The sequence below is a fragment of the Chenopodium album genome, chromosome 3 (genome assembly GCF_948465745.1).
Source record: "Chenopodium album chromosome 3, dcCheAlbu1.1, whole genome shotgun sequence".
Lineage (NCBI taxonomy): Eukaryota > Viridiplantae > Streptophyta > Magnoliopsida > Caryophyllales > Amaranthaceae > Chenopodium > Chenopodium album.
In genome coordinates, this window is record NC_137836.1 from 59,550,112 (window position 1) to 59,561,941 (window position 11,830).

Consider the following 11,830-nt stretch of genomic DNA (forward strand, 5'->3'; position numbering starts at 1 on the left):
TTTTTATTTTTTTGGCTGATTTTCTTTATAAATAGCTTCCTAAAACTCCGTTTTCAATCACCAATTCTCTCTATTCATTCACTAATTCTCATCAACTCTCATCAAGAAATTCTTGATTCTCTCTCTCTTTCTAGCCTAGCCTTTTACAAACACAATTCCTTATACATTAGCACTAGACACACCTAGCATTGTTTGAAGTTGCCTTCGCCCTAGACGTGAAAGGTTTTAATTTCTGAGGGTTTGGTCCCAAATATTTATTTTAATTATTATTTAATTCTTTGATTTTATATTTTCCTTGAAGCTACTAACGCGTGTATTTTGTTATTAGAAAGAAATACGAGGCATCCAAGTAAGTACTTTAATTGACTTATTGTTATTATGATATAGAAATCATGTCTAAGTTGTTATTTTGATTCATAGTATCATGTTAGGATGTTTTTCTTAATTTGATGTTTTGAATAACAACAATGATTTCTAGTATCATGTTTAGGGAAAAGGTTATAATATCAAATATGCTTATTATGATTCCTGCGATGCTTCCTATTTTCTTTCCTAATATCATGTTAGTATCATGTAAGGGCTAAACATTTGATTTTTATTGCTTAGTGACATGCTAGGGTTTGTTATTAATATTATTAGTATCATGCCTAGGATCTTGCTATTATTATGCTTTAACATGATTATGATTATTTTTATGATTCATGATTATTATTATGATTATGTTGCTTGATATTTATTGTTATTGCTTGATCACGCCTTTTTATGCATGTTTAAAGGGAATTTGTACTTGTAATCACGCTTAATAAGATAATTAATAATCTTGTTTAGGGTTAATATGATTATAATTCAAGTGATCGCCAATAATAGTTTATTTTTGCATTAATATTCAACCAACATAGATTAAACAGGTTTAGGGTAAACCTAATGATTGCATGTTAGTCAGAAAGCGCACATGAATACGATCAGTATAAAGTAGAGGCCTATTATTAGGGCAGGTTCAATCTCTTTTAGGTTGGATTTGTACCTTCATCCCCGAACTACCAGTCATGGTTCAGGACCTATTGGAGTTGACGATCTCTTGGATCGTTAAGGGGTGTAACCTTCACCCTGTGAACGGTTTACAAGTTCCTAAAACTTGTTGGCGACTCTTTTGCTCTATCTTCTTTCCCTTTAGACGCCACCATACTTTAGTGTATGATCACAGTGGGGTTCAAGCTAGGGATTAATTCTTGAAATATTCCCTATAGTTTTTGGCGACTCCACTGGGGAGAATTTCTATTTTAATTCCTGAAATTTATTTCGGAAATGATTTAGAATGAGTGGATGAGACTCGAAACGTTCTAAGTATTTCGTGTGCGTAATTTTGATTAACATTATTGTCATATGCATAAAAAAGATCTCATTGGAAAGACCATCCGTAATGAGTTAAAACATAGGATTTTTACACGTAGGAAATTTGAGGAATACCTTTCACAACTAGGACCGAAATAACACTGCGCGAAACTGGAAAATTTTATTGAGCACAGAAAGCTGCTAAGGCATGTAGGAATTAGCGTCAGCGAACCGAAGATTAGCGCCAGAATTTTGACTGTAGCGCCAGACGACAGCTTTGTCGCCAGGCGCTAAAGCCAAAATTTGGCGCCAATCTCTGTTTGCTGGCGCCGAATTCTTCCAATACCGAGCCAGAAATATGCATTCTAATTTCGACCAGTTTTTAGCATTGTTTGCTCGATCCTACTTCCTGATTGAGTTTTTTCACTTTTCTGAAACCCATATGTGTTCTACATATGGACATAACCCCCTGGGAATTCATGCTCCATCTACCCGATTGAACGCTCTGAGCAACAAAGGGTACATCCGAGAATGTTGAATTCACCAAACCATGGAAGCGAGTTTTTCTAAAACTCGCAGTGTCCCATCCACTCGCGCCAACCCTTCACGGTTAGGCTTTTGCGCGGTGCATCCGGACAATTAACCATGGAAACTCTATTGACTAACCCATATCCCGAACTTTAGAGAACTAGAGCCATGGTTAGGTTGCAAACTCATTGCATCATATTGTGCCTACTTGACTAATTGTGCATTATATGTTGTACATATGATATATGTTTTCTTAACCGTTTGTTTGACTTGTGCTAAGATTAAATAAATTAATGACTAAAAGAACTTTGCCTAATTAATTAATTAATTAATTTGAGTAAATAAAGTCTAATATTTTAACCAGAATTGACCTAGTACGACTTTAGGCATACCCCTGTTGATTAATAATACCGAAAACAGTCTCAGATCGAAGCTCCAGCAATGGCGCCAAAGTTTGAACTACAGCGCCACTCTATGGAGTGTAGCGCTTGGTGACAGCTCTGTCGTCCGACGCTACACTATTCAGTGCGGCGCCAGTCCTGTCGTTTTGGCGACAGTTTGGTTTATTGCTCGAGTCATCACCTTGTGTCTAATTAAACAGACCGCTAATTAATTCTGTCAATAATACCTTGTTAAGTCATTAATTGAGTCTAGTCACATAGTCTAGCCACATGGTCATGACACGAGTCTTAACATGTCACCTACACTCACTAGTCTTAGCACACACTTTGTACATACTCTTTTCACACCATGACCATGTCTTAGGTTCATTCATGAGTTGGTTTTTTCCGTCATTTAAGTTGGGGGTACATTCCATTCCTAATTCTTCATATCCCTCCATCTACATCATCTTTCTTCACTTCCTCCATCCATTGCATGTTGAATAAAGTTTGAGTCAAATAATTAACAATGAATATCCCCAAATTCCTTTTCCACAGTACTTGGTCGAGGAGAGAAGGGCGATTAATCAAGGACAACCTCGTTATTCGAGTCTTACTTTTTGATAAACCTATTCGTCAAAAGAGGGAAGCTAAAAAGATAATGGCAAGTCAAGAAGAGGTCAATGAACTTAGGAGTCAATTGACTGACGTGACTGAGGTGTTAAAGGCTTTAACCCTCAAAATTGATGACCCTGTGAAGCAACAACGAATGAACCTTATGCAAGAAAGCTTGAGCAAGCTATCTAGTGACTATAAATTTCAGGGCATTAGTTCACAAGGGGTCTCGCTGGACAAGGAACTTCTTCCGCATAAGTTCAATGCCAACAACATCCCAAAATTCAAGGCAACAGATAACCCTTACCTTCATCTAAGAGCTTTTGAAACTATAATGAATATTAAGGGGATTGATAAGAAAGTCTTTCATTCTTTGTTTTCTTTATCCCTTGAGACCGTTTGTCAACAATGGCTCTTTTCCCTTGACAAAGAGAAAACCTCTTCTTGGGAGTCGATAACAAACGCTTTCATAGATAGATATAAATGCAACATTCAAGACGAAACAGACCATAGACAACTTGAGATGTTAAAACAAAAACAAAACGAAGGGTTCACGTCTTTCTTCAACAAATGGAGGGAAACTTCTGCTAATATGGTCAAGGTTCCTACCGAAAAAGAATCTGTGAGGATGTTTATCAAGAATCTCCAAGAGAAATATTCAAAGCACTTAAAATACCAACACAACTTGAATACTTTCAAGGCTGTGTATAATATAGGCATTGACATTGAAGATGACCTTCTGAAAGATAATAGTGCGAGAGGAAAGAAGAACGACCATCCTTCTTCTTCCTCTCCCATTAAAGAAGTACATGCTACGAACGCCTCTAAATCACGAATCCAAAGGTCGAAAAGAGTGTTCACTCCACTTGGTAAGAGTTATAAAACAACTTTCGAGAAGCTACACCACAAAGGACTAGTCATGCCCATAGGGCCTATCAAAGACCCAGTTCCAGAATCCAGGCCACCCAAATGGGATCCCAATAAGCACTGCAAATATCACCAAGGAAAGGGTCACGATAATGAGGAGTGTTGGAATCTCAAAGAAGCTATTCAAGATCTGATCGATAACAATGAAACTTCCGAGATTCTAGTTATCGAAGAGGATCAAACATCCTTCGATCCATCACTTCTTATCACACCTGTAGGTGAGCCCATGATCGAGACAACTTATATAACCTCTCTCGATGAAGTGGCCATAATTGAGGAGGATGAAAGTATTTTCTTAGATAATACCAGGGAAGACTCGTCAAGTCTAAAAGAGGACGTTTGAAAACTGCAAGATGTCGTTGCCATGCTCTTGAATGTGGTAGAAGGACTAGCAAATCGGGTGATGGTCATCGAACAAAATTCTCGACAAGGATTTAATGAAGAACTCAATGCTCCTAAGCCACGGGCAAAACAGACCATTGAAGAATACACACCAATAGGAATGACTTACAATGAAGCTTTTGACTGTTTTCACAATCAAGGTCTTATCCACCCCATTGGTCCCAGTCAAGACCCTCCGCCTGAAAAACGGTTTCCCAATTGGGATCCAAATTCTTATTGTCGATACCATAAAGGTCGTGGTCACACCACCGAAGTATGTCTTGCCCTCAAAGATCGTGTTCAAGATCTCATTGATTCAAATCTCCTTCATGTTCCTCCGCGCGACAAGAAGGCCAAGATTAGTAACAATAAAAACAGTGGCTGTAAAGGAAAGAAGAACGACTATCCTTCTTCTTCCGAAAACACCTACTCTAGTAACAATGTTGGTACTTTCGACCATAATGGTGTCTTAGCCATGGACAATCAAGGATCTAAAAGGAAACTCAGGAGAGAGTTCACACCCATTGGAATGACCTACGATGCTGCTTTCGATCGTCTATATGATCGAGGATTAATCAAGCCTATTGGCCCTACTGAGGATCCAACGCCAGAAAATTGATCTTCGAGATGGAATCCCAACTCTTATTGCAAGTACCATCGAGGACGCGGTCATACTACTGATGAATGCTACAGGTTTCAAAATCTCATTCAAGATCTCATAGAAGCAAATAAGATCCAATTGCCTCTAGCTAACGAGAAGACTGGGTGATGATGAAGCAAACGACACAAGACAGAGGCGAGCTTCAACGACGAAATTTCATGACCTATTTTTTCTATTTCTTTTATTTACCCTTTCCCCAATAAGTCTAGCATAGGCACCTTTCTTTTCACTTAGATTATTTGTGTAGATTATTTCTTTTTCCCTTTTAATAAAATGAGCATTTATTTCCTTGCATAAGATCATTACATTGCCAAAAAAAAAAAAAAAAAAAAAAAAATCCATGTCAAACTAAGCACAAGGTATACCAATGATTTGAGGCACCCCTTGTAGCCACATCATATCACATTTCACCCTTCAAATATGCAATGTTTTTTTTGATAAACCACTTTGAGCCTCGTCTAACGATAGACCCTTCATTTTTCAACCTACATCTACCTAACCTTGGGATGGGATAGTGTGCAACTTATGCAATTTTCAATTTCATAAAAAGCTTGAGTGACTTAAAATAGCAAAAAATAAGCAAAAAGTAAATAAAAGTGTACAAAAGGGTAAGTGTTCCAATGTCTTTGATTTGAAAATGTCTTTGATAAGAACACGTCTCAGATTGTGTCTCTTATCGAGTGGTCGGTACCGTGCCTGAGAAACATGAATGCCAAGTGAGTGATAGACCGCATGATCGGGATTGCCCATACTTTTAAAGACAAAAAAATGCAAAAGCAAAAAAGAGAGCGAAAATAAAAAAGAGCTAAAAACGAGTAGAAAGCCTCAAGCATAAAAACACAAATATTCAAAAGCAAAGTTTCACACCTTAGGCGCTTATCTAGGGTCTTGAGCCTTTTATCCCCTTCTTCTTCAACCTTTAGCCTAACCACATTACAACCCTTAAAAAGACCTTTTTGAGGTATACACACACTTGTGCGAGGTTCGGCTAGAGCTACGTTCGACCTGATTCCTAACGGATACGTAGGTAACCTCACATCGAGGTGCGGCCGTAACAAAGATGCATTCATATTCACATTCATACACTCACACCATGATCATATCAAGGGATCTCCTATGCTCATCCCTATCTACTTAGAGCTAGACTTGGGGGCTTGATCCTTACATCATTAGCTTACCCAGCCCAAGAGTCACCACCATTTGACCCTTTTCAATGTATTTTCCTCACACTTAGCCCTTGTAGCCTAAATTTACTGTCACTATCACACACATCACAGATACATAACCAAATATACTTCCCTTAGGAACCCTTTGTCATGAAATCTTAACACAACGCTGAAGCATGCCTTGTCATGTCAAAATCAATCATAATCATCATTGCATTACAAAGTATGAAGTGCTTAGCCTCCGTGCCTAAGTTACCCAAATACTTTCATCATGGAATCAACAATTGAGATAGTATCAAACAACATTTGACTAAGCTCATTCAACATGCATCTTCAAAAAACTTCACTTCGATTATTTTTTCGCGCCTTTCTTTTTCGGGAGAAAGTCGGTACCCTCCCAAATGACGGAAAATTTTTATTTTTGATTTTTTGCATTTTCGAGTCGCACGATCACATTACAATGCACACATGGGTCATGAGTCACACGTGTCATTTCACTTCGAGTCGAGTCAACCTCGAGTCAATCACAGCGAGTCAAGTTTATACCTTGAGTCGTGTCGTGTCAATAATTCAAGCAACGCTAAGCCTTAGAACAACCCTAAGATAATTAAAGAAAGATAAGCAAAGTCCTATGGTCAAAGATATAAATGCAGGTGCATCCCAGCAAGCGAGGACATTCCCGGATTTTTTTTCGAAAAAACCGCAAATGTGACATAGGAGATTCCTCCAAGATAAGAGGAGTTACATGGATTAGTAAATTAGAGATGAAGAACTTTAATTTACAAAAGATTTGAGCGGATTTGGTTGAAAGGAAACGACCAAGCTCAAAGTTCGGAGCAAAACCAAGCAACAACGACAACAAGAGCAGAGTAGGCAAGACCCTACTCCAACGCTAGACGAAAACATCTAGTGTCTGACAACGGATTTCAGTGCCTGGCGCTAGATCCCAGCGTCTGGCGATAGAGCCAAATTGCGGCGCTAGAGGCATTGCAGCGGCGACAGAACGCTCAACCACTCAGAGCAGTTATTTCGACCTCATACAACAATTTCAATTTCCTTGGTACGCCAGTTAGCCCCTATAAGCAATTTGACATGATTAAATAGTCGGCTTGATTACAATCGCAATAAGTGATCGACCTGACGAAAGATCGTCTCACTTAGCTTAAAGCGCCTAAAACATTGTCTCATCGCAAGACACCGACATACTGGTTCATAAACAGCAGAGGCACCGACATAATGGTTCACAAGCATCAAAAGCGCCGACGTACTGGCATAACGGAAGCAAAGTTCAAGCAAGCTTTAAAGATCGACAAGCGTTGGTCTTCAGAAGTTTTTCTTCGGAATATTGTCGCAACAAACATTCAAGCATCGAAGCTCTTTTGTTCAGAGACGCGTGGACATATTATTCAAGCTCTTTTGCTCAGAGACGTGTGGGCATCCTATTATCAAGCTCTTTGTTTAGAGACGCGTGGACATATCATCAAGCTCTTTTGCTCCAGAGACGCGTGGGCATATCATTCAAAAAGCTCTTTGTTCAGAGATGCGTGAACATCAAAACAGCAAGATGGCGTTCCCTAGGTTGTGGAGGGTTGTCACAAACAATTGAAGATGATTTCAAGCGAGGTTGTCTTCGATCGTGTTCCCTAAGATGTGGAAGATGGTCACAAAGCGGAAGAGGATTGTTTCAAGCGAAGCGATCTTCGATAGTGTTCCCTGGCTTGCGGAAGATTATCATAGTGGAAATTGGAGGCAGTTACAAGCGTAGCAGTCTTCAAGCGGAATGGCATTCTCTAGCTTGCAGGAGGTCGTCAAAAATACTGAATACGACAACAAATCGGTTACCTTCAGAGATGTGTGCTCGACGGTGCAAGATACGCATTTCTTAACTCTTTTATCTGTTTAACTAACGCTAGTTTTGCAGGTTTTGGCGTTGCAAGAATGATTTAGGATCGCAGAACGTTCTGAATCATTCTTCGTCCCTATCGATACTTTGACTTTTGTTTTCGAAACTTGTGTTTCTCCAAACTCAGTCAAAGTGGGGGCTTCTGTAGACACCCATTTGTGTCTCCCCAAAACCAAACCCGGTGATGAGTACCTTTCACGTCGAATCATAATCGAATAAGTGAAAGTGGGGAAAGTTTAGTGTTGCGGATAGTTTTAATTTCTTTTTTCTTCTCTCTGTTTTTGAAAACCTATTTTAAGAAAACAGCCAATCCAATTCGGTTGGTCCATGATATGGGTCCAATAGTAGTGTAGTTGGATAAGGTTTGAAAAGAGCTTTCCTACGATATATTATAAGCCCAATTCCGATGAATGTTGAGGAAGTTATGGCCAATTTACTGAACTGGGCCCGGTTTGAGCCTCATATGCGGCCCAATGATCTAGAGGAGGCCCTAATATAGATTTATCATTCCTAATACAATTACGAATGATTTTAGTCTTCTAGATTCTTCAAGAAGGTTCTTTTCATTCCTAATTCAATTAGCATTGATAAATTGACTTTTGTTGACTTTTAGAGTTTTAATCAGAATAAAAGAATGTTTTTGAGGAAAATACGATTTTATCCTCTCGTACGGTCAATTTCTATCTGATTCTAGAAAACGCGTCAATATCTTAGTCAGCGCCAAACGCCAGCATTAGCGCCTGACGCTAAGCTTGGTGCCTGGCGCTAATGTCAGCGTCTGGCGCTAATCTGGTTTTACGCGTCAGAAATCTGTTTTGATTTTTTTTATCTTTTTGACTGATTTTCTTTATAAATAGCTTCCTAAAAACTCCGTTTTCAATCACCAATTCTCTCCATTCATTCACCAATTCTCATCAACTCTCATCAAGAAATTCTTGATTCTCTCTCTCTTTCTAGCCTAGCCTTTTACAAACACAATTCCTTATACATTAGCACTAGACACACCTAGTATTGTTCGAAGTTGCCTTTGCCCTAGACGTGAAAGGTTTTAATTTCTGAGGGTTTGGTCCCAAATCTTTATTTTAATTATTATTTAATTCTTTGATTTTATATTTTCCTTGAAGTTACTAACGCGTGTATTTTGTTATTAGAAAGAAATACGATGCATCCAAGTAAGTACTTTAATTGACTTATTGTTATTATGATATATAAATCATGTCTAGGTTGTTATTTTGATTCATAGTATCATGTTAGGATGTTTTTCTTAATTTGATGTTTTGAATAACAACAATGATTTCTAGTATCATGTTTAGGGAAAAGGTCATAATATCAAATATGCTTATTATGATTCCTGCGATGCTTCCTATTTTCTTGCCTAATATCATGTTAGTATCATGTTAGGGCTAAATATTTGATTTTTATTCCTTAGTGACATGCTAGGGTTTGTTATTAATCTTATTAGTATCATGCCTAGGATCTTGCTATTATTATGCTTTAACATGATTATGATTATTTTATGAATCATGATTATTATTATGATTAGTTGCTTGATATTTATTGTTATTGCTTGATCACACCTTTTATGCATGTTTAAAGAGAATTGGTACTTGTAATCACGCTTATTAAGATAATTAATAATCTTGTTTAGGGTTAATATGATTATAATTCAAGTGATCGCCAATAATAGTTTATTTGTGCATTAATATTCAACCAACATAGATTAAACAGGTTTAGGGTAAACCTAATGATTGCATGTTAGTCAGAAAGCGCACATGAATACGATCAGAATAAAGTAGAGGCCTATTATTAGGGCAGGTTCAATTTCTTTTAGGTTGGATTTGTACCTTCATCCCCGAACTACCAGTCATGGTTCAGGACCTATTGGAGTTGACGACCTCTTGGATCATTAAGGGGTGTAACCTTCACCCTGTGAACGGTTTACAAGTTCCTAAAACTTGTTGGCGACTCTTTTGCTCTATCTTCTTTCCCTTTGGACGCCACCGTACTTTAGTGTATGATCACAGTGGGGTTCAAGCTAGGGATTAATGCTTGAAGTATTCCCTACACCCGCGAGAAGGGCGACCTTTTTATTCTCCAAGCACTTGAACACTTCGAACCTTAACATTGCTTTCATGGTGCTTGTGCTTGTGGAGCTAACTTGAACTGCATGTTTGGATTCCCGAACTTAGCTCCATCAACTTCCTTGAATGCGCTCGAGCTTCCTCCTTGATATTCAATCCTCGGGAAACTCAACACACCTACAAAACAAGTCAAATAAACTAAGAAGCGAGAGAAATAGCCGAGAAATGAATAAAATAATAAGAAAATCATCAAAAGCACGCATTTCTCTAAACTTACACACAAACACGCAAAACAAGCATTATTATGTAAAAACATGACATAAAATACTAAAAATGAGTATAAAAATACAAAGAAAACCTACCCTAAGATTGCCATAAATGAAACTCATCATTGATTCATCCCCTCCTTTCCCTTGTGGTGATGTGAGACCTCAAGGAGTGCTTGTTCTCAAGCTTGGGGGAATCTATGATTCCATCCTCAAGTTGATGAAGGTGATGTTCTTTAATCCACCTTGAATGAGGTGAAGATTCAAGCTAGAGACCATAAACAAGTGCTTCCCGGGAGGCAACCCGGTGGATTTCTAACCCTTTTTCTCCCCCTCCTTTCTTTTTCTTTTTGTTTTCTTTCTTTGTTCTCTTTAAATGTTTTCTTTTGTATCTTGTCTTGACTTGTAGGTTGCTTTTTGGAAGCTTGGAGCGGAGTGACATTTACCGTGTGTTTGGATTGAAGGAAATGGAGGGAAAGGAAGGGAAGAGAAATGTAGAGAAGGAGTATCTTTCATTTGGATAGCAAATGAGGAAGGGAGGGAATTAGCGGGGAGAGAAATGGAATGATTAAATTGTAGGAAATAGATCCCTCTAACAATGGAGAGATTTGGAAGGAAAACTCACCATTCTTCCCTCCCCTTCCTTTCTCTCCCCTCATCTTCTCCTCCCTCCCCTTCTTTTCCATCCCCTTTCTTTATCCAAACAAATTGTTAATTGTTAGTGAATTCTAATTTATGCTCCTTTATTCTTTGAAGCCAACCTCCCGGTGAGACCTTTCTTGTTTTAGTCTTTTACTTTTTCTTTGAGTGCTTAGTTTAGGAAGAAGTTGAATGGTTCGAGGTTGTTTGCATTAGGACTATGGAACTTGGGATCGTTGATGTTGTTATCGAACGATCATTTGTTTGAAGATTGGGATTTATTTGGATTATATGCCTCATTTATGAACCTTTTGATTTCTACCTCCTTCTTTAGCTTTGTTTTCCTCTTTTCTGTGTGTCATACATGACCATGGCAAGTTGAAATGCATATGTTTTGGAATTTGCTTTAATTTTGGGACTTGTATCCTTGGATGTTTTTCTTCCTAAATGGTAAATCTATGCACGGTTCGAGAATGTCATTGGTTGACTCTAGGATACTATATGCTAAGGTAGCCGTTTTAAGAACTTTTAGGGCTCCATGAAGCCTTAGTTCCCTTGTGAGCTTCATTTGTTCTAGACTTCATCACCTTATTGAGCAGTAATCTAGGAGCCTTGGATATGCATGTCTTAATCCTTGTTTTGACCTCTAGATCCCAAGATCGTGACCGAGCCACTCTAGGGGAGGAAAGGGCACCTTTTCTAATTTTTCTTTATTTTCTTTTTGTTTTGTTACAAATTTGGTTTTCTATTTTGCATCAACCTACTTGCTAACCAATTTGAGCCTAATTTTCCTTTCTTGTCTTAACCACATTACAAACCCAATGACCTATGTTTATAAACCCTTTTAGTTAGTGAAGAATTTGGCATGTGAGGTTTGAGTTTTGAGCGTGTTGTGTATGAGCAAGAAACACTTTGAGAATTAGTTTAAGTAAGTTATTGAAGGTTGAGCTT